Below are 24,017 nucleotides of genomic sequence, written 5' to 3'. Positions count from 1 at the left end.
TATTATGAGAGAGGAACTATATCTCCACCTCTCTATGTTTCCCACATGATAAAATTGCAAGAAACTGCTTATACTATGCATTGGCCTTTACTATGTGTGCATGAATTGTTCTTTTATGACATGCCGATGCATAGGAAGAGAGTTAGACTTCATTGTTGCATGATATATGTTACTTTGTGCTCACTACTAAATCACAAATCATTGTTAATTAAAATTGGCTTTGATATACCTTGGGATCCGGGTGGATCCATTACTTGAGCACTATATGCCTAGCTTAATGGCTTTAAAGAAAGTGCTGCCAGGGAGACAACTCGGAAGTTTTAGAGAGTCATTTATTTCTGTTGAGTGCTTACATAATGTTTAAAAACAAAAAAAATAAAGAGGGGAACCCAAAACTTTTCAAAAAGAAAAGCGGAAGTGAGAAAGACGAGCATTGTTAAAGTGGGAGCTAGCCTTGAACTTTGTTCATGCTGGTAGGATCGAAAGTATGTCTAGAGGGGGGGTGTGATTAGACTACTTGACCAAATAAAAACTTAACCTTTTCCCAATTTTAGTTCTTGGGAGATTTTAACAATTAGAACAAGTCAAGCAATCTTAACACAATTCAAGCAAGTATGCAAAGTGTATATGAGCAGCGGAAAGTAAAGCATGCAACTTGCAAGAAAGTAAAGGGAAGGGTTTGGAGAGTGCAAACGCAATAGCAGACACGGATGTTTTTGTCATGGTTCCGATAGGTGGTGCTATCGTACATCCACGTTGATGCAGACTTCAACCCACGAAGGGTAACGGCTGCGCGAGTCCACGGAGGGCTCCACCCACGAAGGGTCCATGAAGAAGCAACCTTGTCTATCCCACCATGGCCATCGCCCACGAAGGACTTGCCACACTAGGGTAGATCTTCACGAAGTAGGCGATCTCTTTTCCCTTACAAATTCCTTGGTTCACTACACAATCTTGTCGGAGGCTCCCAAGTGACACCTAACCAATCTAGGAGACACCACTCTCCAAAAGGTAATAGATGGTGTGTTGATGACGAACTGCTTGCTCTTGTGCTTCAAATGATAGTCTCCCCAACAGTCAACTCACTCTCATACGATTGGATTTGGTGGAAAGATGATTTGAGTGGAAAGCAACTTGGGGAAGTCTAGAGATCAAGATTCATATGGTTGGATTGGAATATCTTGGTCTCAACACATAAGTAGGTGGCTCTCTCTCAGAAAATGGTAGTGGAAGTCTAGGCACGATCTGATGGCTTTTTGCACGAATGAGGAGGGGTGGAGTGGTAAATATAGCCTCCACACAAAATCTAACCGTTACACACATTATACCAAACTCGGTGGGACCGAATCAGAAAACTCGGTCGGACCGATTTAGTACATATGTGACCGTTAGGCAATTTCGGTGGGACCGACATGTCAACTCGGTGGGACCGATATCATTAGGTTAGGGCATAACGTGATCTCGGTTGGACCGATTACTCAAACTCAGTTGGATCGACTTTGGTAATAAGCTAACAGAGAGTTGGTCAGCCAAACTCGGTGGGACTGATTCGCTCGTCTCGGTGGGACCGAAGCGTTATGAAAAGGAAACAGGGAGTTTGCATTGCAGACTCAGTGCGACCAATCGCTCATCTCGGTTAGACCGAAATGTTACAAAGGGAAATAGAGAGTTTGCAACCCCATCTCGATGAGACCGAGATCCCTATCGGTGAGGACGAAAAGACTAGGGTTTCTGGCAGTGGCTATGTCAAATGAACTCGGTGGCGCCGGATGGATCAAATCGGTGGGGCCGAGTTTGACTTTTGGTTTTGGACATATGTGGATATGAGAAAGTGGCCGAGGGCTTTGGAGCATATCACTAAGCACTTTGAGGAAGCAAGCCATTAAGTAACACCTCATCCCCTTTTAATAGTATTGGTTTCCTATAGACTCAATGTGATCTTGGATCACTAAAATAGAAAATGTAGAGTCTTGCACTTTAGAGCTTGAGCCAATCTTTTGTCCTTAGCATTTTGAGGGGTCCACATTCCTTATCCATGCCATGCCAATCATTGAACTTTCCTGAAATATTTATCTTGAAATGGCATTAGTTCAATGAGCTATATGTTGTTAATCATTACCAAAACCACCCAGGGATAGTTGCACTTTCAATCTCCCCCTTTTTGGTAATTTATGACAACATATAGATCAAAGCTTCGACAAATGATAATAAGATTTAAATACATCGTCGTTTTGAGAAGTATGTGACAAACAAGTGCTCCCCCTAAATTTGTGCATCATTTAAAAATTTTCTTTGGAGTGCAAATGAACAATGTGTTAGGATCATGGTCCACTCTTCCATGTCATATATATCTTGGTGGAGCACTCAAAATGATAATAATTGAAATCATGCACTCATCACCAAACAAAGTGAATGATCATAAATGGATATGAAGGATAATATCATTCAAGCACACATTAAAGTAGCATATGATCAAACACATGATCATCCAAGTATCTCACAAAAGACATAGTGTATCAAGCAAACACACAATAAAGTTCAAGCAAATAAAATGCAAAGAGAGACAAAACAACACACACACACACACTCTCTCTCTCTCAAACTATAATCTATACATATTTATCCACCTTTGCCAACAAGTTACCAAAAAGTTAAAAATATGCATAGTGTTATGCATCTCTCGGGCTTGGTCTTCATGAGGTGGTGTAGAGATGACTCCAAGGATGAAAGCTTATGTAGATGTAGCTGGAGCTGGTGGAGTGGTTGTTGGCTGCTGGTGCAGATGTAGTAGCTCACGTATCTGGGACATGCACAACAGAAGACCTCTGACTTCTGGGCACTCTAGTGAAAGCATCTGTACTAGACTTGCCCTTCTTCTCCTCCACTTCCTCCTGAAGTTGCTCAACCACTGACTGAATCTCAGTTACCTTGACATCAAGATCATAGAATTTCTGCTCAATGATCCTCTCCAAGCTCTCCTGGTTTTGAGTCAGGGTGTCCAAGCCCTTCTCAATCCTCAAGGTGGATTGGATCAGATATCCAAGCTGATCTTCCTTGCTCTTCAAGAACAACTGAGATGCCTCTTCAGATGTTGTCATCTTTGCAGCTTTCTCAGCCCTTGCCTTCTCTCTCTTTTCATGTGCTTGCACTAAGGAAGGATCTTCCTCATCCATGACGACAATGTTGTCCTCAAAGTCTGGCCTGAGGGGTAAATGCTCCTTGTCCAACATATATGTGCATGTGCCCATCTTGGAGTTGATGAGCACCTGAATTTGTGGAGCATACCCACAAGACCTCTTCTGATCTGCAGCAGTCCTCTTGATTGTTTCCACAATCAGACTCATCACTTTGAATTTTTGGGGGATGATAACCCACAAGTGTAGGGGATAATTGTAGCCTCTTTCGATAAGTAAGAGTGTCGAACCCAACGAGGAGCTAAAGGTAGAAAAATATTCTCTCAAGTCCTATCTGCCACTGATACGACTCTACGCACGCTTAGCGTTCGCTTTACCTAGAACAACTATGAAACTAGAAGTACTTTGTAGGTGTTGTTGGATAGGTTTGCAAGATAATAAAGAGCACATGAATAAAAAGTAGGGGCTGTTTAGATAAAGAAGCAACTAAGTTAGTTTTAGTGTAGAGCTTTTTGTCACGAGAAAGTTATTTGTCCCTAGGCAATCGATAACTAGACCGGTAATCACTATTGCAATTTTATTTGGGGGAGAGGCATAAGCTAACATACTTTCTCTTCTTGGATCATATGCACTTATGATTGTGATTGGAACTCTAGCAAGCATCCGCAACTACTAAAGATCATTAAGGTAAAACCCAACCATAGCATTAAAGCATCAAGTCCCCTTTATCCCATACGCAAACAACCTACTTACTCAGGTCTGTGCTTCTGTCACTCACGCCACCCACCATAAGCAAATCATGAACATATTGCAAACCCTGCAGCGGGGATCCCTCACGCTTGCGCGACATGGAGAGCATCATAGGACATCACCAATAATGAAACATGCCAACTCAAACCAATCATGATCATCAATTAACCCATAGGACAAAACGGATCTACTCAAACATCATAGGATAGCCATACATCATTGGGAAATAATATATAGCGTTGAGCACCATGTTTAAGTAGAGATTATAGAGGGTAAGAGAGGAGTTACACCCCTGCATAGAGGGGGAAGAGTTGGTGATGAAGGTGGTGAAGTTGTTGGTGTAGACCGCGGTGATGATGGCGGCCCCCGGTGGCACTCCGGCGCCACCGGAAGCAAGGGGGAGAGAGCCCCCCTTCTTCTTCTTCTTCCTTGACCTTCTCCCTAGATGGGAGAAGGGTTTCCCCTCTGGTCCTTGGCTACCATGGCGTGGGAGGGGCGAGAGCCCCTCCGAGATTGGATCCATCTCTCTGTCTCTCTTTGTTTCTGCGTTCTCCGATTCTGCCCTGGCACCGTTTCTTTTATATCTGGAGATCCGTAAATCCGATTGGATTGAAACCTTCACCCAGATATTTTTCCAAAAATTAGCTTTCTTGCAGCCAAAGTAGAACATCAACCGCCTTACGAGGGGCCCACGAGGGTGGGGGCCGCACCCACTTAAAGTGGTGGCATGGGCCACCCTCGTGGCCACCTCGGGCACCGTCTGGCGTTGATTCTTCCTCCCAAAAATCACAAATATTCCAAAATAATTCTCCGTCTGTTTTTATCCCGTTTGGACTCCGTTTGATATTGGGTTTCTGCGAAACATAAAACATGCAACAAATAGGAACTGGCACTGGGCACTGGATCAATATGTTAGTCCCAAAAATAATATAAAAAGTTGCCAAAAGTATATGAAAGTTGAATAATATTGGCATGGAACAATCAAAAATTATAGATACGATGGAGACGTATCAGCGTCCCCAAGCTTAATTCCTGCTCGTCCTCGAGTAGGTAAATGATAAAAAAAAGATAATATTTGATGTGGAATGATACGTAGCATAATCTTGATCATATGTCTAATCATGGCATGAATATTAAGACACGAGTGATTCAAAGCAATAGTCTATCATTTGACATAAAAGCAATAGTCTATCATTTGACATAAAAATAATAATACTTCGAGCGCACTAATAAAGCAATCATGTCTTTTCAAAACAACATGGCCAAAGAAAGTTATCCCTACAAAATCATATAGTCTGGATGTTGCTCTATCTTCATCACACAAAGTATTTAATCATGCACAACCCCGATGAAAATCCAAGCAATTGTTTCATACTTTAGTAATCTCAAACTTTTTGAACTTTCACGCAATACATGAGCATGAGCCATGGACATAGCACTATATGTGGAATAGAATGGTGGTTGTGAGGAAGACAGAAGAAGGAGAAGAAAGTCTCACATCAACTACGCATATCAACGGGCTATGGAGATGCCCATCAATAGATATCAATGTGACTGAGTAGGGATTGCCATGCAACGGATGCACTAAGAGCTATAAGTGTATGAAAGCTCAAACTGAAACTAAGTGGGTGTGCATCCAACTTGCTTGCTCATGAAGACCTCGGGCATTTGAGGAAGCCCATCATCGGAATATACAAGCCAAGTTCTATAACGAAAATTCCCACTAGTATATGAAAGTGAAAGCATAGGATACTCTCTCTATGAAGAACATGGTGCTACTCTGAAGCACAAGTGTGGTAAAAGGGTAGTAGCATTGCCCCTTCTCTCTTTTTCTCTCATTTTTTATTTTCTTTCTTTTTTATTTTTTTATTTTTTGGTGGGCTTCTTTGGCCTCTTTTTTTTATTTGGGCTTCTTTGGCCTCTTTTATTTTTCATAAAGTCCGGAAACTCATCGCAACTTGTGGGGGAATCATAGTCTCCATCATCCTTTCCTCACTGGGGAATGCTATAATAATAATTATCATCACACTTTTATTTACTTACAACTCAATATCTAGAACAAATATATGACTCTATATGAATGCCTCCGGCGGTGTACCGGGATGTGCAATGATCTAGCATAGCAATGACATCAAAAAATAGACAAGCCATGAAAACATCATGCGAGCTATCTTACGATCATGCAAAGCAATATTACAATGAATGCTCAAGTCATGTATATGATGATGATGGAAGTTGCATGGCAATATATCTCGGAATGGCTATGGAAATGCCATGATAGGTAACTATGGTGGCTGTTTTGAGGATGGTATATGGTGGGTTTATGGTACCGGCGAAAGTTGCACGGCACAAGAGAGGCTAGCAATGGTGGAAGGGTGAGAGTGCGTATAATCCATGGACTCAACATTAGTCATAAAGAACTCATATACTTATTGCAAAATCTACAAGCCATTGAAAAAAAGTACTACGCGCATGCTCCTAGGGGGATAGATTGGTAGGAAAAGACCATTGCTCGTCCCCGACCGCCACTCATAAGGAAGACAATCAATATATAAAATTGTGCTCCAACTTCATCACAAAGAGGTTCACCATACGTGCATGCTTCGGGAATCACAAAACTCAACACAAGTATTTCTACTAATCCACAATCACCCACTAGCATGACTCCAATATCACCACCTTTATATTGCAAAACTATTGCAAGGAATCAAACATATCATATTCAGCAATCTACAAGTTTATGTAGGATTTCATGACTAACCATGTGAATGACCAATTCCTGTCATCTCTCTAAATAGATATAAGTGAAGCAAGAGAGTTTAATTCTCTCTACAAAAGTTATTCCCACGCTCTAACAAATATAAGTGAAGCAAAAGAGCATTCTACAAATGTCGGTTTTCTATGTGAAGAGAAACAGGCAATCCAAACTTCAAATGATATAAGTGAAGCACATGAAGCATTCTATAAAGCAATACTCAAAAGATTTAAGTGAAGCGCAATGAGCATTATATAAATAAAACAAGGACTATCTCATACCAGCATGGTGCATAAAAGAAAAGTGAAAACTAAATGCAAAAGACGCTCCAAGATTCGCACATATCACATGAACGAAGCGAATCCGAAAACATACCTATACTTGTTGAAGAAAGAGGGGATGCCTTCCGGGGCATCCCCAAGCTTAGACACTTGAGTCTCCTTGAATATTTACTTGGGGTGCCTCGGGCATCACCAAGCTTGAGCTCTTGCCTCTCTTCCTTTTCCTCATATCGAGACCTCCTTGATCAAACACTTCATCCACACAAAACTTCAACAAAAAACTCGGTAAGATCCGTTAGTATAATAAAGCAAATCACTACTCTAAGTACTGTAGCAAACCAATTCATATTTTCTTTTTGCATTGTGTCTCCTGTAATATAGCTTTTACATGGCTTAATCCAATGATAGAAATCGATAGTTTCATCAAAACAAGTAAACTATGCATCAAAAACAGAATCTGTCAAAAATAGAGCAGTATGTAGCAATCTGAACATTCACCATACTTAGGGTACCCCAAAAATTCTACCAAAATTTGTAAAAATAAACAATTTGTACAGAAATACAGTGCAAAAAGAATCAGAACCTTTTTACATTCCAGTAAAAAATGTAAAATCGTGCACTTCAGCCAAAGTTTCTGTCCTGCACCGTACAAACCAACAAGCATTGTAAACATCCTAAAGGCAAACCTTGGCACATTATTTTTATAATACAATGTAATTGTTCAAGGGGATAATTATTTTTTATGAAAAGTGTTTGTAATCAAGATTCACAAAGTTTCCGTGAGCATGAACAAAGTTCAAGGAGCTCTCCCACTTCAACAATGCTTGTCTTTCTCAATATCACTTTCCTTTTTGAAAAGTTTTGGATTCCCCTCTTTGTTTTTTTGTTTTTAGACTATATGAAAGAACACAACAGAAATAAATGACTCTCTAAAACTTTCGGGTTGTCTCCTTGGCAGCGCTTTCTTTAAAGCCATTAAGCTAGGCATATAGTGCTCAAGTAATGAATCCACCCGGATCCCAAGGTATATCAAAGCCAATTTTTAATTAACAATGATTTGTAATTTAGTAGTGAGCACAAAGTAACATAAATAAAGCAATGACGAAGTCTAACTCTCTTCCTATGCATCGTCATGTCATGAAAGAACAATTCATGCACACATAGTAAAGGCCAATGCATAGTATAAACAGTTTCTTGCAATTTTATCATATTGGAAACATAGAGAGGTGGAGATATAGTTCCTCCCTCATAATAATTGAAATTAGGAGCAGCAAGCACATGCATATTATATCTATCAAAATCATCATGTGTAGTAGTAAAAGTCAACCCATCAATATAATCCTTAATAAGCACAAACTTCTCCGATATAGTGTGGTCGGGATAATTCAAAAAGATAATAGGACTATCATGCGTGGGTGCAATAGCAACAATTTCATGCTTAACATAAGGAACTATAGCAAGTTCATCTCCATAAGCATAATTCATATTGGCATCTTGGCCACAAGCATAGCAAGCATCATCAAAAAGGTATATTTCAAGAGAAAACGGGATCATAACAATCATCATAGCAATCATCCTTCGGTAATCACGAAGGGGAATTAAACAATATATGAGTTGAAGAGTTACTCTCATTAGAAGGTGGGCACGGGTAGCTAATCCACTCTTCCTCCTTTTGTTCTTCGCTCTCCTCGTCATCTTTTTCATCCAATGAGCTCACAGTTTCATCAATTTCTTCTTCCATAGCTTCCTGCAAAATATTAGTCTCTTCTTGGACAGCAGAGACTTTCTCAGTAAATGCATCAATATTGGAATTGTATTCATAATTTTCATAGCAATATCTAAGTATAGCAAAATTTTCAGGTCTGTAAACTGAATCTTCAAAATCTTCAAACTCTTTAAACATAAATTCAATCTCATAAGCACCCATAAAAGCAACAAATTCTTCTACTTGTTCCACATCATAGTAATCATAGATACCATTAGCATAAGAAGCCAAGGTTTTATCATCATTAAATTTGCATGAAAACGGAAGGTGTGGAGCCTTAATCCTAGAGCAACAAGTATAATCATATCTCAAGCATAGTTGCCTAGCATACCAATATAACATATAAATTTGATCCCATAATAGTTTCCCTTTTTGTGTCAAGCAATAATCCCTAAAGTATTCACGTTGATCCAACGTGTCTCCCATAACAACATTGAATGGGGTTTTCTCAGGATTATCAAAGTAGTACATAATTTCTTTCACATAACGAGCATCGAGGGTTTTAGGAGGTTCCCCATCTCCATGAGTAGCAAGTACACCTAATTTTTTTTGTATTTCGTGTTCCATATCCATAGCTAAAGATAGAGAACAACTTAGAACAGCAAATAGAAATTACTTAGTGATAAAGCAAACAAGCACACACGAGAGTATTCACCCCACGCTATGACTCCCCGGCAACGGCGCCAGAAAAAGGTCTTGATAACCTACAAGTGTAGGCGATAATTGTAACCTCTTTCGTTAAGTAATAGTGTCAAACCCAACGAGGAGCTAAAGGTAGAACAAATATTCTCTCAAGTCCTATGTGCCACTGATACGACTCTACGCACCCTTAGTGTTCGCTTTACCTAGAAAAAGTATGAAACTAGAAGTACTTTGTAGGCGTTGTTCTATAGGTTTGCAAGATAATAAAGAGCGCATGAATAAACAGTAGGGGCTGTTTAGATAAAGAAGCAACTAAGTTAGTTTTAGTAGAGAGCTTTTTGTCACGAGAAAGTTATTTGTCCCTAGGCAATCGATAACTAGACCGGTAATCACTATTGCAATTTTATTTGAGGGAGAGGCATAAGCTAACATACTTTCTCTTCTTGGATCATATGCACTTATGATTGGAACTCTAGCAAGCATCTGCAACTACTAAATATCATTAAGGTAAAACCCAACCATAGCATTAAAGCATCAAGTCCCCTTTATCCCATACGCAAACAAACTACTTACTCGGGTCTGTGCTTCTGTCAGTCACGCCACCCACCATAAGCAAATCATGAACATATTGCAAACCCTACAACAGGGATCTCTAACGCTTGCGCGACACGGAGAGCACCATAGGACAGCACAAATAATAAAACATGCAACTCAAACCAATCACGATCATCAATTAACCCATAGGACAAAACGGATCTACTCAAACATCATAGGATAGCCATACATCATTGGGAAATAATATATAGTGTTGACCACCATGTTTAAGTAGAGATTACAGCGGGTAAGAGAGGGGTTACACCGCTGCATAGAGGGGGGAAGAGTTGGTGATGAAGGCGGTGAAGTTGTTGGTGTAGATCGCGGTGATGATGATGGCCCCTGGTGGCACTCCGGCGCCACCGGAAGCAAGGGGGAGAGAGCCCCCTTCTTCTTCTTCTTCTTCCTTGACCTTCTCCCTAGATGGGAGAAGGGTTTCCCCTCTGGTCCCTGGCTCCCATGGCATGGAAGGGGCGAGAGCCCCTCCGAGATTGGATCTGTCTCTCGGTCTCTCTTTGTTTATGCGTTTTCTGATTCTGCCCTGGCACCGTTTCTTTTATATCTAGAGATACGTAACTCGGATTGGATTGAAACCTTCGCCCAAATATTTTTCCAAAAATTAGCTTTCTTGCGGCCAAAGTAGAGCATCAACCGCCTTACAAGGCGCCCACGAGGATGGGGGCCGCGCCACTTGAAGTGGTGGCGTGGGCCATCCTCGTGGACACCTCGGGCACCGTATAGCGTTGATTCTTCCTCCCAAAAATCACAAATATTCCAAAATAATTCTCCGTCCGTTTTTATCCCGTTTGGACTTTGTTTGATATTGGGTTTCTGCGAAACATAAAACATGCAACAAACAGGAACTAGCACTAGGCACTGTATCAATATGTTAGTTACAAAAATAATATAGAAAGTTGCCAAAAGTATATGAAAGTTGAATAATATTGGCATGGAACGATCAAAAATTGTAGATACGATGGAGATGTATCAAGGGATATCAAATATATGCAGCAAGTTGATGGAGTGTCCTCTTATCATTCTGTGATCTCCGGATTTTGGCAACAGAGTGTGCCTCAGAATGATATTGATAGTTGGCAGCCCTGACAGCAAGTGCTTCACTGAGCCAAACTTTTGAGTCTCTAGGTCTGCATCAGGAATGTCCTTGTACATGCTTGCCATTGAGTTATGATCCTTCTTCTTCTTGGCACAGACATCCAAGTCATCTTCATGAGCTTCTGAGGCATTAATCAATCTAGCCCACTCATCAACTATGGACAGGTACCTTGTATCCTCTGACATCCATACAATTCTGTCATCTGGATAGAAATGAGCAGTAGAGTAGAATTGCATGATCAGCTCATTGTTCCACTTTGTGAGCTTCTGGCCAACAAACTTGTCCACTTCACAGGCCTTGAAGCTGTCATAAACACCTGGGAAGTGATCTTCATTCTCTCTAATGTAGGTCCAGTCAACCCATCTCATGTCACACACTATGGGCTTCTTGTCAACCAGGATTGTCTCATAGAAATCTTGTTGTTCCTTTGTGTGGAACCTGTAATCCACAACAATTTTCCTCCTGACAGCATATGGGTCAGCCTTTCTCCACTGTCTCAGTCCTGCATCCTTCCTGATCCTCATATCCTCTACAACAGGATGTGCATCATTATGGTCTGGGATCTTTGGCTTTAGCTTCCTTAGCACTTGGGCTTCAGCTTCCTCTTCTTCAGCTACAGTCACTTGGGCCTTGTTCTTCTCCTCAGCAGGTATGTTCCTGGTACTCCTCTTGGGTGCACTCTTGGGAATTGGAGCAGCAGCTTTGGGAGAAGGTTTGGGCTTAGCAGCAGCCTCTGACTCAATAGCATCTCCCATGAGCTTCTGTGCCTTAGGTGTTGGAGCAGCATCCTCTTCCTCTTCATATCAGATCTCACCATTGAAGATTTTCCAAGTACTTTAGCTGTTGTTGTCCTTGCCCTCTTCTTCTTCTTGTCCTCACCAGATGCCTCTTCTTCAGATTCAATGGTGAACTTCATGGTTTCACCTGTGGCAACTTTCCTTGGCTTGGATGTAGTCACTCTCTTAGCTGGTGCCTTTCTGTTCATGCCTGCCTAGTTGATGCAGCAGTGCCAAACTCTTTCTTCACCACCTTCTTCTTGGAAGTGGCCTCATCCTCAGCTGTAACATAGTCTTCATCCTATGAATCAGAAGTTCTCTTCTTCCTTGTTCTAGTAGCTGCCTTGGGAAAGTTACTAGGTGTGCTCCTACTGCCCTCATCATAGCTGCTGGAGGGACTAGTGCCCTCACTCAACTTCTCTTGCTGTTCAGACCTGTTCTGGCTGTCACTTTGGTCAAACATCTTGCGGGCAAACTGTCAGCAGACCCTGTGAATAGGTTGTAGATGAGGTAGAGTAGATGAGCATCACAAAGTACGGAGGTTTTGCAAAATAAATTGAGTCAAAAACTTAGTTTTAGTCCTCTACAGAAATGATCTCGGAGCTACCGCATTGACAAACTCGGTGATACTGAAGCAACTCTTGGAGCCTAAACTAGTGAACTCGGTTGGGCCGTGTCACAGTTCGGTTGCACCGAGATTTCTAGGGTTTCACAGAATCCTGAACTCGGTCACACCTATATGCAATTTTCGGTTGGACCGAAAAGTGCATGTGCAATGGCATAAGCTGAATCGGTGAGAGCGATTTCGATGACTCGGTCGGTCCGAGATGAGTTCTACGGAGAGCTGACCCTAAAATTTTCAAATCAATCTAGACCTAAGGAAGTTTTAGCTGGATAGATTAATCTCATTCGTGGCAAGAAACATGGCATTGTCCTTGTGCTAGGAATCAGAGTGAAAATGACAGCACAAGGGGTCGAACACGTACCCTAGAACGGCGAGTGTTCGCTACGGCAGTGACTGCGGAGCAGAATCCGTCAATGGCGGCAGAATCCAACAGCGGGAGGTCGTTGGCGGCGAGGAGACGATCCGGAGACCCAAGGGGGCAGAGCAGGACACGCGCGGGCTGAGAGGATTTGAAGTAATTTCTAAAATCTCACCCGTGGGTATTTATATCCCGACCCCATCGGTGTGACCGAGTGGAACAACTCGGTGGCACCGAGATTGCAGAATCGCAAGCGGTTGCTACAACTCGGTGTGACCGAAGTGTTCAAATCGGTTGCACCGAGATGAAAACCTAGATCAACTTAGTGAACTCAGTTTGACTGAAATGGATTTCTCGGTCAGACCAAAATGCACAAAGAGGTTTTGGAAGTTTAAGTCTATGACGAATCGGGGACTCTGAGTGCTCCTCACACAAAGTGGTTCGAATCTGACTTGATCAAACTCTGTGATCTAGCATGAATAGAGTTTGAGATGAGAGAAGCATATATAGCTAGAGAAGGTTCTTAGGCATTCTTGTTCATCCACTTGGCAAAAGAAAAGGAGCCAAACAAACAAAGCAACAAGTGGATGTCCTCGAATGAGTAAAATATGCAACCAACATGCTCACACAATAAGATGGCAAATGAAATATCTGGCAGAGCATGCACAACCAATTCTAGCATCTATCAAACAATTGGCGATGACTAGGTCATCTATATATGAGTATGTTGACTTAGGAGTCAAATGAGAACATTTGATCATAGGTCATACTCATCGTTTAAGCACAAGTGGGGTTGCCACTTTTAAATAAAGCATTGTTGTGTTCACACCATTAGAGTTGCTTTAGCTCATTCTTTAGAGTAAAGCTCCCCCCCTAAATGTGAGATCCCCCCTAAGAGGGATGAACTAACCTTGGGTTTTGTCGATGATGACTTCATGTAGGTGTTGAAGATGTGGATGCTCAATGTTGTTGTAGTTCATTTGGAGCAATCCATTGGAGTGAGTTGCACTTTCAATACCTACACAGGTTAGTCCCACAAGGAACAAGCAAGGATATCCATAGACATAGAGTGATGCACACACAAGATGATGTCCATGAAAGCATTAGGTTACCTTGTCCCTTGTCTTACCAACAAAAGGGTTTGTGACTCCTTGAACTAGTGCAAGATGTGGAAGTTGATTGCACTTGTTCTTGCCAAAAATATGTGAGTGAACAATATTGGTGGAGTCACCCTCAAGAACTCTTTAGTCCTTCTTCTTTGGGATCCACATCATCTTGATGGGAGTCCTTGGGGTAGTAGTGGAGATTGATGAAGTAGAACTTGATGTAGTCTTGGGAACCCACTAGACCAAGGCCTTGGGAGCTTCTTCAAATGCATCAATCTCCTCTTGAAGCTTATCCTTTCCTTTTTGCTTGTGGTCTTCTGGTGGAAGATCATCTTGAGATCGTGTCCCTTGGAAAGAAGTAGGATCATACTTCTCTTGTTGGGGAACAAACTTCGTCTTGGGGTATTGATCTTCTTCCCACTCAACTCCATTAGCATTGAACTTTCGTTCAAAACCAACACCTTGATTCTTCCGGTGCCTTGCTTGCGTACAATTTCCTCAAATTGCTTACTTCTGGCAAGGCTCTTGTAGACACCCTTCTCTATAATTCCCTTCAATAAGCTATTTTCTTGCTCAAGTGTAACTTGGCTAAGAGAATCATTAGTGGAATCAAGAGAACTACTAGAAGCAACAACATTGGATTTAGCATGATTATTGTTACTACTAGCAGAAGAATCTTTCTTACTCTTGTTACTAGACTTGACTTGTGGCATGTAAGTAGATAAGAGTAAACGCTTGGCAATGTAAGAAGAACTTTTCTTGCGAAGATCATCATTGATTGCCTTCAAAAACTCATGCTCTTGCTCAAGGTTGAGCTTTTCAAAGTGTAACTTCTCATGAGTCTTTAAAAGTTCTCGATGATATTCCAAGGTAGTTTCATGAGCTAACTTAAGAGTGTTTAGTTCTTTAGTTAGGCGCTCAATCTTCTCCTTATCATTGTCATTCATTTTATCTTGATTAGCATGATTAATTGATGTTTCATCATAGTATTCATCACCAGAGTTGTCAACAAGTAAATCATCATCACCTAATAAGTGATCTTCATCACTATTGAAATCAACATACTCGGGGTGTGATACCTTTGGGCCTTTAGCCATGAAGCATCTTCTAATTCCTTCATTTGGTGAGTCAAATATGTCATAGGAGTTGGTTGACACAAGTGCTAGACCGGCAACACCTTCATCTTGAGTATATTTGGAGTCAGAGTGATAGCTTCTCTTGGAGTGATGGTCGGAGTCGGAGCCGGATACTCATTCCCAACATGAGTTTGATGTCTTTGCTTTGTGTAGCTCTTTGATCATTTGTCCTTCCTTTCCAAATCCTTGCTTCTCCGGGAGGTTCTTCGTTCATAATGATCATCTCTATTCCTCCTCTTTCTTCGTGGTGATTCTTCTCTTGTACTTCTTCTTTTGGGTGAATGTTATCTCCTTTTGTAAGGAGCCGTACACTCATTGGAATAGTATCTGGGTCTTCCACAATTGTAGCAATTACATTCAGGACTCAAAGATCTTTTGTCATTGTAGGACCTTGACTTGGAACTTCTTTCCTTGCTTCTACTCTTGTAGAACTTGTTGAAGTTCTTCACCATTAAGCTCAATTCTTCATTGAAGGTTTGTTTCTCACTTGATGATGTAGAAGCATCACATGAGGCTTTGTAAGCACCACTTGACTTGTTGTGAAGCCCTTCCTTATCCTCGAGTGACATATCATGAGCAACATCTCTTCCAATGACTTCCGTTGGTTTGAGATCTTTGTAATTGGGCATCATTTGGATCAATGTGAACACAGTATCATATTTTCCATCCAAGGCTCTTAGGATCTTCTTGATGATGAATTTATTGGTCATCTCTTCACTTCCTAAGACGGCAATCTCATTTGTGATGAGAGCAAGCCTAGAGTACATTTCAGCGACACATTCACCATCCTTCATTTTGAACTTGTCAAGTTGACTTTGAAGCACATCCAATTTGGATTCCTTGACGGAGTCGGTACCTTCGTGCATGTTAATCAAAGTATCCCAAATTTCCTTCGCATTCTCAAGGAGGCTGATTTTGTTGAATTCTTTGGGGCACAATCCGTTGAAGAGGATATCACAAGCTTGAGCATTGTATTGCAGCATCTTCAACTCTTCCGCGGTAGCTTCACGGTTCAGTTCTCTCCCATCGAAGAATTCACCTTGCAAGCCAATACACACAATAGCCCAAACGGCGGGGTTATGTCCGAGAATATGCATTTTCATCTTATGCTTCCAACTAGAAAAATTAGTACCATCAAAGTAAGGACCTCTACGGTGGTAATTTCCCTCGCTAGACGCCATACTCTCCTAGGTTGTGAAACCAAGGCTATGATCACCAAAAGCTATGGAAATCAAGGCAAATGGAGACCAAAGCTATGATACCAATTGTAGGATCGAAAGTATGTCCAGAGGGGGGGATTAGACTACTTGACCAAATAAAAACTTAACCTTTTCCCAATTTTAATTCTTGGCAGATTTTAACTACTTAGAACAAGTCAAGCAATCTTAACACAATTCAAGCAAGTATGCAAAGAGTATATGAGCAGAAGAAAGTAAAGCATGCAACTTGCAAGAAAGTAAAGGGAAGGGTATGGAGAGTGAAAATGCAATAGGAGACACATATGTTTTTGTCGTGGTTCTGATAGGTGGTGCTATCGTACATCCACGTTGATGCAGACTTCAACCCATGAAGGGTAACGGCTGCGCGAGTCCACAGAGGGCTCCACCCATGAAGGGTCCATGAAGAAGCAACCTTGTCTATACCACCATGGCCATCACCCACGAAGGACTTGCCTCACTATTATAGATCTTCAGAAAGTAGGCGATCTCCTTTCCCTTACAAACTCCTTGGTTCACCCCACAATCTTGTCAGAGGCTCCCAAGTGACACCTAACCAATCTAGGAGATACCACTCTCCAAAAGGTAACAGATGGTGTGTTGATGATGAACTCCTTGATCTTGTACTTCAAATGATAGTCTCCCCAACACTCAACTCACTCTCATAGGATTGGATTTGGTGGAAAGATGATTTGAGTGGAAAGCAACTTGGGAAAGGCTAGAGATCAAGATTCATATGGTTGGATTGGAATATCTTGGTCCCAACACATGAGTAGGTGGCTCTCTCTCAGAAAATGGGTAGTGGAAGTGTAGGCATGATCTGATGGCTTTTCTCACGAATGAGGAGAGGGTGGAGGGGTATATATAGCCTCCACAAAAAATCTAACCGTTACACACATTATACCAAACTTGGTGGGACCGAATCAGAAAACTCGGCCGGACCGATTTAGTACATATGTGACCGTTAGGCAATTTCGGTGGAACCAACATGTCAACTCGGTGGGACCGATATCATTAGGGTTAGGGCATAACGTAATCTCGGTTGGACCGATTACTCAAACTCAGTTGGACCGACTTTGGTAATAAGCTAACAGGGAGTTTGCATTGCAGACTCGGTGCGACCAATCGCTCATCTCGATTAGACCGAAACGTTACAAAGGGAAACAGAGAGTTTGCAACCCCATCTCGGTGAGACCGAGATCCCTATCGGTGAGACCGAAAAGACTATGGTTTCTGGCAGTGGCTATGTCAAATGAACTCGGTGGCGCCGGATGGATCAAATCGGTGGGGCCAAGTTTGACTTTTGGTTTTGGACATATGTGGATATGATAAAGTGGCTGAGGGCTTTGGAGCATATCACTAAGCACTTTGAGCAAGCAAGCCATTAAGCAACACCTCATCCCCTTTTAATAGTATTGGCTTTCCTATAGACTCAATGTGATCTTGGATCACTAAAATAGAAAATGTAGAGTCTTGCACTTTAGATCTTGAGCCAATATTTTGTCCTTAGCTTTTGAGGGGTCCACATTCCTTATCCATGCCAGGCCAATCATTGAACTTTCCTGAAATATTTATCTTGAAATGGCATTAGTTCAATGAGCTATATGTTGTTAATCATTACCAAAACCACCTAGGGATAGTTGCACTGTCAATGCTCACGGAAACTTTGTGAATCTTGATTACAGAAACTTCTCAACAAAAATAATTATCCCCTTGTACAATTCCATTGTATTATAAAAATAATGTGCCAAGGTGTGCCTTTAGGATATTTACAATGCTTGTTGGTTTGTGCGGTGCAAGACAGAAACTTTGGCTGTAGTGCGTGATTTTAATTTTTTTACTGAAACGTCAAACGGTTCTGAAAATCTTTGCACTGTATTTATATAATTTTTTTTTATTTTTCCTAATTTTGGTAGAATTGTTGGGATACCAGAAGTATGGTGAATGTTCGGATTACTACAGACTTCCCTGTTTAAGACAAATTCTGTTTTTGATGCATAGTTTGCTTGTTTTGATGAAACTATCAATTTCTATCAGTGGATTAAGCCATGGAAAAGTTATATTACAGTAGCTACGATGCAAACACAAAATATGAATTGGTTTGAAACAGTACTTAGAGTAGTGATTGGCCTTATTATACTAACGTATCTTACCGAGTTTTCTGTTGAAGTTTTGTGTGGATGAAGTGTTCGAAGATCGAGGAGGTCTCGATATGAGGAAAAGGAGGAGAGGCAAGAGCTCAATCTTAGGGATTCCCAAGGCACACCAAGTAAATATTCAAGGAGACTCAAGCGTCTAAGGTTGGGGATGCTCCGGAAGGCATCCCATCTTTCTTCAACAATTATCGGCATGTTTTCGGATTCGTTTCATTCATGTGATATGTGCAAATCTTGGAGCGTCTTTTGCATTTAGTTTTCACTTTTCTTTTATGCACCATGCTGGTATGAGATAGTTCTTGGTTGATTTATAGAATTCTCATTGCACTTCACTTAAATCTTTTGAGTGTGGCTTTATAGAATGCTTCATGTGCTTCACTTATATCATTTGAAGTTTGGATTGCATGTTTCTCTTCACATAGAAAACCGTCACCTGTAGAATGCTCTTTTGCTTCACTTATATTTGTCAGAGCATGAGCATATATTTTGTAGAAATAATTAAACTCTCTTGCTTCACTTATATCTATTTAGAGAGATGACAGGAATTGGTCATTCACATGGTTAGTCATAAAATCCTACATAAAACTTGTAGATCACTGAATATGATATGTTTGATTCCTTGCAATAGTTTTGTGATATAAAGATGATAATATGTGGGAGGTTCTAGTAAATGGTTGTGTTTAGTAAGAATATTGGTGTTAAGGTTTGTGATTCCCGAAGCATGCACGTATGGTCTCTTAACTGTGTAACCAAATTGGCGCGCATTGTATTTTGATTGTTTATCTTTGCGTGAAGGTTGGGGGCGCGCGATGGTTAACTCCTACCAACCTCCCCCCTAGGAGCATGCATAGTAGTACTGTGCTTCCAGGACCAATAAACTTTTGCAATAAGTATATGAGTTCTTTATGACTAATGTGAGCCCATGGATTATATGCACTCTTACCGTTCCATCATTGCTAGCCTCTTTGGTACCGTGCATCGCCATTTCTCACCTCGAGAGTTGGTGCAAACTTCACCGGTGCATCCAAACCCCGTGATACGATACGCTCTATCACACATAAGCCTCCTTATATCTTCCTCAAAACAGCCACCATACCTACCTATTATGGCATTTCCATAGCCATTCCAAGATATATTGCCATGCAACTTCCATCATCATCATATACATGACTTGAGAATTCATTGTCATATTGCTTTGCATGATCGTAAGATAGCTAGCATGATGTTTTCATGGCTTGTCCGTTTTTTATGTCATTGCTATGCTAGATCATTGCACATCCTGGTACACCGCTGGAGGCATTCATATAGAGTCATATCTTTGTAGATATCGAGTTGTAATATTGAGTTGTAAGTAAATAAAAGTGTGATGATCATTATTATTAGAGCATTGCCCCAGTGAGGAAAGGATGATGGAGACTATGATTCCCCACAAGTCGGTATGAGTATCCGGACTTTATGAAAAATAAAAGAGGCCAAAGAAGCCCAAACAAAAAAAAGGCCAAAGAAGCCCACTAAAAAAATAAAAAAATAAAAAAGAGAAAATAAAAAATGAGAGAAAAAGAGAGAAGGGGCAATGTTACTATCCTTTTACCACACTTGTGCTTCAGAATAGCACCATGTTCTTCATATAGAGAGTCTCTTGAGTTATCACTTTCATATACTAGTGGGAATTTTCATTATAGAACTTGGCTTGTATATTCCGATGATGGGCTTCTTCAAATGCCCGAGGTCTTCATGAGCAATAAAGTTGGATGCACGCCCACTTAGTTCAGTTTGAGCTTTCATGCACTTATAGCTCTTAGTGCATCCGTTGCATGGCAATCCCTACTCCTCGCATTGACATCAATTGATGGGCATCTCCATAGCCCGTTGATTAGCCGCGTCGATGTGAGAATTTCTCCCTTTTTGTCTTCTCCACACAACCTCCACCATCATACTCTATTCCTCCTGTAGTGCTGTGTCCATGGCTTGCGCTCATGTATTGCATGAGGGTTGAAAAGGCTGAAGCGCATTAAAAAGTATGAACCAATTTCTTGGCTGACACCGAGATGTGCATGAGGGGTACCTTGTATTAAGAAAAGGGAGCATACAAGACTATATGATTTTGTAGGGATAGCATTCTTTAGCATTGATATTTTGAAAGACATGATTGCTAGTTGGGATGCCCGAAGTATTATTGTTTTTATGTCAAATGATAGGCTATTGCCTTGAATCACTCGTGTCTTAATATTCATGCCATGATTATATTACATGATCAAGATTATGCTAGGTAGCATTCCACATCAAAAATTATTTTTTATCATTTACCTACTCGATGACGAGCAGGAATTAAGCTTGGGGATGCTGAACGTCTCCATCATATCGAAATTTTTTGATTGTTCCATGCCAATATTATTCAACTTTCATATATTTTTGGCAACTTTTTATACTATCTTTGGGACTAACATATTGATCCACTGCCCAGTGCCAGTTCCTGTTTTTTACATGTTTTATGTTTCACAGAAAACCCATATCAAACGGAGTCCAAACGGGATAAAAACGGGCGAATAATATTTTTGGAATATTTATGGTTTTTGGGAAGAAGAATCAACGCGAGACGATGCTCGAGGGGCCCACAAGGCAGGGGGCGCGCCCCAGGGGGTGGGCGCGCCCCTGACCCTCGTGGACACCCCGTAAGGCGGTTGTTGCCCTTCTTTTGCCGCAATAAAGCTAATATCTGGAAACAAATCATGTTGAAAGTTTCAATCCAATCGGAGTTACGGATCTCCAAGAATATAAGAAACGGTGAAAGGGCAGAATCTGGGAACGTAGAAACAGAGAGAGACAGAGAGACAGATCAATCTTGGAGGGGCTCTCACCCCTCCCACACCATGGAGACCATGGACGAGAGGGGAAACCCTTCTCCCATCTAGGGAGAAGTTCAAGGAAGAAGAAGAAGAAGGGGGGCTCTCTCCCCCTCTCTCCCGGTGGCGCCGGAACGCCGCCAGGGCCATCGTCATCACCGTGATCTACACCAACACCTCTGTCATCTTCACCAACATCTCCATAACCTTACCCCATCTATCTACAGTGGTCCACTCTTCCGCAACCCATTGTACCCTCTACTTGAACATGGTGCTTTTTGCTTCATATTATTATCCAATGATGTGTTTCCATCTTATGATGTGTGAGTAGATTTTCGTTGTCCTATCGGTAATTGGTGAATTGCTATGATTGGTTTAATTTGCTTGTGGTTATGTTGTTGTCCTTTGGTGCCCATCATATGAGCGCGCGCGTGGATCACACCATAGGGTTAGTTGTATGTTAATAGGACTACGCATTGGAGGGCAAGAGTGACAGAATCTTCTACCTAGCATAGAAATTGATGCATACGGGATTGAAGGGGGACCAATATATTTAATGCTATGGTTGGGTTTTACCTTAATGAACGTTAGTAGTTGCGGATGCTTGATAATAGTTCCAATCATAAGTGCATGGAATTCCAAGTCAGGGATGACATGCTAGCAGTGGCCTCTCCCACATAAAACTTGCTATCGGTCTAGTAAAGTAGTCAATTGCTTAGGGACAATTTCACAACTCCTACCACCACTTTTCCACACTCACTATACTAACTTTATTGCGTCTTTATCTAAAAAGCCCCTAGTTTTTATTTACGTGCTCTTTATATTCTTGCAAACCTATCCAACAACACCTACAAAGTCCTTCTAGTTTCATACTTGTTTTAGGTAAAGCGAACGTTAAACGTGCGTAGAGTTGTATCGGTGGTCGATAGAACTTGAGGGAATATTTGTTCTACCTTTAGCTCCTCGTTGGGTTCGACACTCTTACTTATCAAAAGAGGCTACAATTGACCCCCTATACTTGTGGGTTATCGATGCTTTCAGTGACTTGAGACTATCAAACATGACATGCAGTGGTTAGTTCATTGCATGTAATCCTATTAATTAGCAAAAAGGCATTAAGTTCTCTCACCGATAGGAATAAAATAATACACCATGTATTTATTTATAGAGGGAGTAGTACATTTCTTGTGACATGCATTACTATATATTTCTTGTCAAATACTAAAATCTAGATGGACGTGGTAGTACTACTAAATCCATACGGTGGTGCTAGTACTAGTAGTAGTACTACCAATGTAGTAGCACTGTACTACCCGTTGGTCAAATTATTACGTGCTACTCCTCACAGTGAAGTGCCAAGACCCTGCGCTGGAGATGACACCTGAGTATAGGTGCCATGTTCGGCAACCATAGTCAGCCTCACCGTCTGTAGTCACTATCATCATGGCTGTAGAGCTAGCCTGCTTACAACTAGCTGTGTTCAACGTAATTTCCCGTGCGTAGATGCTCGTGCATTGCACGGAACACCAGGATTGGGGGTGGACGGCACTGGCAGCGGCCATCGCGCCAAATTTTTCCATGGCCTTCTAGATGTGGTGGGGAGGAGATAAGGCTAATTGTGAGAGACAAGGAGTTGTTTGTAAATAGGGAACAAGTTCGAGCATCTTTTTGCAAAACTGGAGAAGTTTGGTTTGTATGCATCAGATCTAGATCCGACGGCTATTGGTGAAAGATGGCAGGCACAATATCATCACCAACTCAGGACCTCTTTGATTTGCAGGATTTCGAAAACGCATGAATAGGGCACGACAATATTACAAGTTTCAAACTGATATTACAAATGTTAGGAGTAATGTTGCACCTACGAAGAGGGAATTACTAGGAAGTTTACGTAAGAACTTTTGTTACTTTAGGTGGATGCAACATTATCGTACAAACTAAAATCCACCGCCCTGACAAGTCACTAATGGGCAAATAAGTTTTTGAGTCTCTGGCCACTTGATGTTTCCAAAACAAATTCAGCTTCTGTGGAGACTTTGTCATTTCGTCTTAGACGCTTGTAGTGATCATCACGCCATTCATTGCTGCGCCAGAGAACGCCAAACCTCATTACTTGAGCACACTTGCCTCCAGAACAAAGAACCTGGCCAATTTAATCTCAGGTGTGATGCCTTGGTAGTCGATCAAATCAATTTCTGTAAGATGGAGATCAAGGAATTTGATGAGATTGTTATAGTGTAGCAGATTTTTCACTTTTGGGTCTTTTTTTATCTGCAAAAGAAGAGAACATATTAGAGCAGCTGGCTATATAAGATTGTTGTGTCATCAAGAGGTACCAATACCATTCGCTCATACGATAGGGTTGGCTGGCTAGTGATATTTTTCACTCTCTCTCTCTCTCTCTCTCTCTCTCTCCTCTCATTTACCTAGGAGCACGTGAAGAGCTTGGACATTTGTTGCCTTCCACTATGTGGCCGATACCATATTTCTCAAAAGTATGCCACATAATACGCATCCATGTCAAATCAAAAGATTTTGGCACCGCTCTTGTGATGTGAGAGAGTTGGCTGCTATGCACACAGACCCACATGTATAAACAAATCAATCAAACCAACTACTCTAGCCTCTCACTCTCCCAAACAAGTGTTTTTTTATTGCCTCGGCCCTCTCTCTCTCCCACGCAAGTGTTTTTTCATTGCGTGAGTTAATTTGGCACCGGAGCAAAGTAGGTGATCCAGATTGGGGCTCCAGGTGAGCAATGGAGG

This window comes from Triticum dicoccoides, chromosome 5B (genome assembly GCF_002162155.2).
Source record: "Triticum dicoccoides isolate Atlit2015 ecotype Zavitan chromosome 5B, WEW_v2.0, whole genome shotgun sequence".
NCBI lineage: Eukaryota > Viridiplantae > Streptophyta > Magnoliopsida > Poales > Poaceae > Triticum > Triticum dicoccoides.
This window is presented reverse-complemented; position numbering follows the sequence as displayed.